This window comes from Heptranchias perlo, chromosome 22, assembly GCF_035084215.1.
Source record: "Heptranchias perlo isolate sHepPer1 chromosome 22, sHepPer1.hap1, whole genome shotgun sequence".
Classification (NCBI taxonomy): domain Eukaryota; kingdom Metazoa; phylum Chordata; class Chondrichthyes; order Hexanchiformes; family Hexanchidae; genus Heptranchias; species Heptranchias perlo.
In genome coordinates this window covers 23,955,631-23,963,556 of record NC_090346.1, presented here as the reverse complement: position 1 = coordinate 23,963,556, position 7,926 = coordinate 23,955,631, and the positions used below count along the sequence as shown (strand labels likewise).

The 7,926-nt window shown below is 45.3% G+C and overlaps 1 non-coding gene across 1 annotated transcript; it reads right to left on the bottom strand.

Moving 5' to 3' along the window:
* Positions 1-637: 637 nt before the first annotated feature.
* On the bottom strand, positions 638-708 carry trnag-ccc (transfer RNA glycine (anticodon CCC)). Its single transcript has one exon. It is a non-coding gene; the product is annotated as a tRNA-Gly (tRNA).
* Positions 709-7,926: the final 7,218 nt, after the last annotated feature.

The window sequence follows — 7,926 nt, the reverse complement described above, 5'->3', positions numbered from 1 at the left end:
TAAGCAGCACAAGTTGTACCAACCTACTTTCATTTCTGGGGAAATTAATTCTGCCAGAGTAAACAAAAGTCTCTTTTAACATGATTTCCTTTCACTACTACAGTTTTACCCTTTCCTATATTACAACAGTGACTACACTTCAAAAGTAATTCATTGGCTATAAAGCACCTTGGGAGGTCCTGAGGTCATGAAAGGCGCTATATAAATGCAAGTTCTTCTCCATCATACACTGGATAACAATTTGCAAAAACTTTGCAGCAAAGTGATAGTCTCCATTATTACAATTGACTATATGAAGCGACTTGGTTGAACAAACAAATTAAATCTTTCAATTCCTCGTGCCGAAATTATAACATATTTAAGAATGAATTAAAGTGAACAGCTAACTCAACACAAACTTTCAAATAAATTCTGAGCTCCTCAGTGCTGTCGGGCCATGTAAATACTTTGCAAGTCAAAATATGAAATGGAACCTTGCAATTACACACGTGCTCAGAATTTAATCCACAGGATTGCTGTTCACAAAATGTAACTAGTTGCATTTTTATTAAGAGCAAGTTGCTTAAAAGAAGATGACGCTGGTGAATTAAAGTCTCCGCCCGGGAATCGAACTTGCAGATGATGAATTAAAACACACTGCACTGCCCAGGAATCAAACCCAGGTCATAAGAATGGGAATCTTACATGATACCACTACACCAGCAGCACTACTGACAGTAACCTTTCATCGGGTGTTTCGATACATTGTGGGTAAGTGATCTATATTTCATGAATATAGAGATTTCTGCAACTTCTCGCCTGAAGACAAAAGCCAGTAAAGATTTTGATTTCATAACCCACCGTTGAAACTAACCGTTAATTTTAAACCACTGAATAAAAAAATACCTGCACTGATTTTTTATTTAGTTTAAGCTGGATTGATAAATAGATAAAAATGATCTTTTTTGTCAATCCTTCATTGCACCACTCTAAGGTAAAATGAGTCAGGAGAATTCCTCAGCTTCTTCATCTGTTTGTTTTCAGGATATGGGAGACACTGGCAAGGTTACATTTATTGCCCATTCCCAGCTACCCTGGCAAAACAGTAGTGGGCCTTCTTCCTGAACCACTGCAGTCATTATGATGGAGCTCACTCAATGGTGTTAGGTAGGGAATTGACAGATATTGAACCAGCGACTATGGAGGAATGGCAATATATGTCCAAGTCAGGACGTGTGTGACTTGGGAGGGGAGCTTCGAGGCTCGAGGGGCTGAACGGCCTACTCCTGTTCCTATCTTCCTAGGATTGGGGTGCCAATCAAGTGGACTGCTTTGTCCTGGATGGTGTCGAGCTTCTTGAGTGTTGCTGCAGCTGCATCCATTCAGTGGATAGTATTCCATCACACTCCTGACATGCCTTACAGGTGGTAGAGAGGTTTTGGGGAGTCGGGAGCTGAGTTCTTTATTTCCAACTGTTTAATAAACCTAATAAAACAGATCTTATGCCGGTGCTAAGAAGCATGTATTAGAGATATCACTAATGTGGATTATTGAGGGTCCAGGACATGAACTAGATAGAAACAAAAGAAAAAGTATAAACTTTTGGAGTGAACGCATGCTTGACACAGATTGAACTATTATAAAAAGGAATCCTTCACTATTTTGATTTTTTATTTATCTATAAATCTATATTACATAATTTTTACAACAAAGGCTATGGGCCCCGACAACATCCCGCCTGCAGTACTGAGGACTTGTGCTCCAGAACTAGCTGCGCCTCCAGCCAAGCTGTTCCAGTACAGCAACAACACTGGCATCTACCGACAATGTGAAAAATTGCCCAGGTATGTCCTGTCCACAAAAAGCAGGACAAATCCAATCCGGCCAATTACCGCCCCATCAGTCTACTCTCAATCATCAGCAAAGTGATGGAAGGTGTCGTCGACAGTACTATCAAGCGGCACTTACTCACCAATAACCTGCTCACCGATGCTCAGCTTGGGTTCCGCCAGGACCACTCGGCTGCAGGCCTTGGTCCAAACATGGACAAAAGAACTGAATTCCAGAGGTGAGGTGAGAGTGACTGCCCTTGACATCAAGGCAGTATTTGACTGAGTGTGGCACCAAGGAGCCCTGGTAAAATTGAAGTCAATGGGAATCGGGGGAAAACTCTCCAGTGGCTAGAGTCATACCTAGCACAAAGGAAGATGGTAGTGGTTGTTGGAGGCCAATTATCTCAGCCCCAGGACAGCGCTGCAGGAGTTCCTCAGGGCAGTGTCCTAGGCCCAACCATCTTCAGCTGCTTCATCAATGACCTTCCCTCCATCATAAGGTCAGAAATGAGGATGTTCACTGATGATTGCACAGTGTTCAGTTCCATTTGCAACCCCTCAGATAATGAAGCAGTCCGTGCCCACATGCAGCAAGACCTGGACAACATCCAGGCTTGGGCTGATATGTGGCAAGTAACATTCGCGCCAGACAAGTGCCAGGCAATGACCATCTCCAACAAGAGAGAGTTTAACCACCTCCCCTTGACATTCAACGACATTACCATCACCGAATCCCCCACCACCAACATCCTGGGGGTCACCATTGATCAGAAACTTAACTGGACCAGCCACATAAATGCTGTGGCTACAAGAGCAGGTCAGAGGCTGGATATTCTGTGGCAAGTGACTCACCTCCTGACTCCCCAAAGCCATCTACAAGGCACAAGTCAGGAGTGTGATGGAATTCTCTCCACTTGCCTGGATGAGTGCAGCTCCAACAACACTGAAGAAGCTCGACACCATCCAGGACAAAGCAGCCCGCTTGATTGGCACCCCATCCACCACCATAAACATTCACTTCCTTCACCACCGGCGCACCGTGGCTGCAGTGTGTACCATCCACAGGATGCACTGCAGCAACTCGCCAAGGCTTCTTCAACAGCACCTCCCAAACCCGCGACCTCTACCACCTAGAAGGACAAAGGCAGCAGGGACGTGGGAACAACGCCACCTGCACATTCCCCTCCAAGTCACACACCATCCCGACTTGGAAATATATCACCGTTCCTTCATCGTCGCTGGGTCAAAATCCTGGAACTCCCTTCCTAACAGCACTGTGGGTGAACCTTCACCATACGGACTGCAGCGGTTCAAGAAGGCGGCTCACCACCACCTTCTCAAGGGCAATTAGGGATGGGCAATAAATGCTGGCCTTGCCAGTGATGCCCACATCCCATGAACGAATAAAAAACCCACAATTTTTATCTGCAAATATAAGAAAGTGCATGTTGGCTCAGTTGGTAGCACTCTCACCCCTGAGTCAAAAGGCTGTGGATTTAAGCCTCACCCCAGAACTTAGGCTGATACATCAGCCCCAATTTTAACCCAGTGGGTGGGAATGGTGCGGGCGGTGGGTTAAAATGGTGGCCGGGTGAAGGCCGTTGTGTTCCCGCCCCCCTGTTGTTTTAATTGCTGGGTTTGCAGTAGCATGGAGAACGCCCACCACAGACAGGCGGGAGCCTAATCAAAATGTGAAAGTCGTGGCCTGCAAGGGGCCAAGTCCAACAGCAAGACCTGGCGGAAGACAGTGAAGTGACCAGAAGAGGCCACGGTAAGCATTAAAAAATTTACTTTTTTGAGGGAACCTTGTTGGCCAGGAGGAGCAGGAGTGCTCCCCTTGGTCCTGCAAGTCGTCCTTGAACCTCCCCACCCACAGACCTGCCTCTAACTCCCCACGCCGGCACCCCCAGGGTGCACTCATTTCATGCCAGGGATCGTTCCATTGGTTCCATAGTGTCCTTGGGCTCCTGTCGTCAGTCCTCATGTTACTCCTGCCAGTTTCGGAATCAAGGCGGGTAGGTGGATTTATGATACAGATCAGCCATGATCTAATTTAACGGCGGAACGGGCTTGAGGGGTTGAATTGTCTACTCCTGTTCCTGTGTTTCAGGCAATGGTGGAGTATTTAAATGAGGCCCCAGAGTGAAAATGGCTCTGGCCTCAGGCTGCACTCTCTGTGGGGCTTTCCCTCACACCTCGCATCCTGCCCACTCCGAATGTGCCCCTAGTTAAAATCGACCCTTTCATTACAGTATTGAGGGAGTGCTTACTGTCAGAGGTGCTGTCTTTCAGATGAGACTTTAAACCAAGCCCCCCTCGCACCTCCTGTCCAGATGGCATTAAAGATACCACAACAATATTTGAAGAGTGTGGCATTCTCCTGGTGTTCTGGTTAACATTTGCCCCTCAACCAACAACATCAAAGACAGATTAACTGTTCATTCATCTCATTTACTGTTTGTAGGCCTTGCTCTGCACAGATTGGCTGCTACATTTGTTTACATAAGAACAGTGACTTCAGTTCAAAAGTCATTCATTGGTGGTAAAGCTTTTTGAGGTTGTCCTGAGGACATGATAAGATACTATATAAATGCAAGTTCTTGCTTTGCTTCCTTTGATGTGAATTCAAAATTATGCTAATGGAACATACCATGCATTTAAGCATTGTTAGGTTTGTATTTATTTTGCATGTTGCTTCTCAATTAAATTATACTTTTAGCTTGAGTTAATGCTGAATTGACTTAATGACCTAGAAATTGGTTCATGTTGTCAGGCGCAAACTGGGCGCAGGGAACATTTCAAGTAGACCTGAGGCCCACTGAATATTGGGCTTCGGGCCTCATTTGCATCAGACCGGCGAATTGCAGACACCTGCTGAACGTCCCCAGGCAGCTTGCTAGCAAAGACATTTCAATTTCGGCCACTTCGTCGTCAGCAGCAGCCCTCAGGTAGGTCTTGCAAGAGGGGTGGGGGGAAGTGATCGAGAAGGAGGGGGGCGACCAGGAGAGGCGGGGAAGTGATTGGGAGGGGCCGAGCGGTGGCCAGCAGCGACTCATGGTTCTAATGTGAAGCCGGGGGAAGCACTACTGCTCCTCCCAACTCTACATTCAGGTAATTATTATAAAATTATTATAAAACTTACCTTTTTGGTGACGGTCTGCAGCGGTCCCTATAAGGACCGCTGGTTAGGCCGCATGTGCATAGGAACATAGGAATTGTTAGATAAAAACTACCAAGGTCTATCATCCTGGTAGTCGCATAATACAATGATAATGGAGTTGTTGACTAATCACAGCAATCAATCTCCATCAACTAAAGCAAACTACTGCGGATGCTGGAAATCTGAAGAAAACAGAAAATGCTGGAAACACTCAGCAGGTCACGCAGCATCTGTGGACAGAGAAACAGTATTAACGTTTCAGGTCAAACTGGAAGATGTTAGAAATGAACAGCTTTTAAGTAAGTGCCAAGCCAGGGAGAAGGGGACAGGGAAAGAACAGAAGGGAGAGGTCTGTGATAGGGTGGAGAGTAGGAGTGATTAAATGGCAAAAGTGATGATGGTGCAAGGCAAAAGGAGATGATAATAACATAGGTAAAAAACAAAAGATGGGTCCAGAGGAGATGTAAATGGCTACAGCAGAATAGCAGAGGAGTAAGGAAGTATGGAAAATCTGGCAAACAGAAGGCTTTCAGGCTCAGTAATGTAGCGGAAGAAAGGCAACTAGACCCCACGGCTGTGGACCACTCCGCTGGCCGTGTACCGATAGGGGATCCCACCCCAAGCACCAGCCCACACCTCCTCCACTCCCAGTGGCTCTGGTGCAGCCGTCCTGTTATCGAAGAGAAAATGGGAGCAGTGGTTAAGGCGTAAAGTTGTTAAACTCAATGTTAAGGTCAGACGGCTGTAAAGAACGTTGTATCTCTATCAATTAGTCTACAACAGACCCAGACATGATGCGAGGATGACTCCAGTGGTGGAGAGCTTTGGGAACCATAGGTCCAAAGTCACCTGTTCCTCCAAAACATGCTACATTTACCACATGTCATGTAGACCCAGTTTTCCTGAATGCAGCCGGCCCAGCAACCCAATTTTAAAAGGTGGTCTCAAACAGCCATTAGGTCCTCTATTTGTATATACAGAGTGCTTAATGCCTGTTTCAGGTGGTGGCTCTAGATTCATCTTTTCATGCCTATACCAATATGGTGGGAGGCGCACTTCCATCTCAGAACGCACGTGCGCATGCCGCCCGCCCTAATGGATGCTTGGCATCTGTTTTACACCTGTAAAATGGTCACAGTGTCATTGAATTTCTAGGCCAATGCGCCCTAGTTAAATTAATCTTAATTTTGAATTAGGTACTGATCTGAATTAAATCTGAACCAAAAACTGATTTGTAAATTGTTCACTTCTAATATTAATGGGATTGTGGGCTGGATTTGATTAGTTTAAAACTTTTAAATAATGCTAGTCGATCTACCGTGGCATAGTACATAGGGAGTCAGGACCAAGGACAGTGTTCAGGTCAAGGCTGGTTAGAGGGTGGGGAAATAATTGAACCAAGATGGAGGAAGGGGGAGATGTATATCTGGCAGCTGATCCGCTGTTGCCTGTTTTACACTATCGTCCAAAGTCAAAATTATCTCCCTTAGGTTTGGCATTAAATTAATTGCCTTTATAGCCTTTGGGACTTTGGTCTGCAGAGTGGTTTAATAGCAGGTTCTTGGTCTGTACAGTCAGAATGCCACTGATATAGAAGTTGTCTGAATGGTTTGAATGTTTTTCAGTAAAGGATGGGGGGAGTGGTGAAGAATGTGACAAGAACCATTATACTTTGTAAGTTCTCAGGGCAGGAGTGTGAGAAGTTCAGTGGAATCCTAACATCTCTTACTGCGAGGCACTGATGTGGCCCTCCCTCCTCTGCTCCTTCCTGGCCTTCCCCTTAGGCTTTCCAGTCATCTGATGATGATTGCCTCTACTGGTCTTCTTCCTTTAAACACAGGCCTCATTGCAATGCAGTGTTGTGCAACATACAGCAGACGGCAATACGTGACACTCTATCAGGGGCATATTGCAGGGAGCCGCCCGAGCAGTCCTGACATCAGAATATAAGAAATAGGAGCAGGAGTGGGGCCATACGGTCCTTGAGCCTGCTCCACCATTCAATAAGATCATGGCTGATCTTCGACCTCAATACCACTTTCCCATTCGATCCCCATATCCCTTGATTCCCTTAGACTCCAAAAATCTATCGATCTGAGTCTTGAATATACTCAATGACTGAGCATCCACCGCCCAGTGGGGTAGAGAATTCCAAATATTCACAACTCTCTGAGTGAAGAAATTCCTTCTCATCTCAGTCCTAAATGTCCAACCTCTTATCCTGAGACTATGTCGCCTAGTTTCAGACTCTCCAGCCAGGGAAAACATCCTCTCAGCATCTATCTTGTCAAGCTGAGGCTCAAGCACTGATCCTTGCGGCACCCCTCTAGTTACAACCTGCCAACCTGAGAATAACTCGTTTATTCCTACTCTCTGTTTTCTGTCCGTTAACCAATCCTCAATCCATGCTGATATATTACCCCCAATCCCATGAGCCCTAATCTTGTGTAACAACCTCTTGTGTGGCACCTTATCGAATGCCTTTTGAAAACCCAAATATACTACATCCACTGGTGCCCTCTTATCTACCCTGCTGGTTACACCCTTAAAAAACTCTAAAATAGATTTGTCAAACACAATTTCCCTTTCATAAAACTGTATTGACTCTGTCTAATCATATTATGATTTTCTAAGTGCCCTGTTACTACGTCCTTAATAATAGATTTTTGCATTTTCCTCACTATTGATGTCAGGTTAACTGACCTATAGTTCCCTATTTTTTCTCTCCCTCCTTTCTTGAATAGCGGGGTTACATTTGCTACCTTCCAATCCACGGGGACTGTTCTATAATCTAGAGAATTCTGGATGATCAAAACCAATGCATCCATTATCTCTACAGCCTCTTCTAAAACCCTAGGATGTAGGCCATCAGGTCCACGGGATTTGTTAGCTTTTAGTCCCATTAATTTTTCTAATACTTTTTCTTTACTAATCTTAATTGCTTTAAGTTCCTCC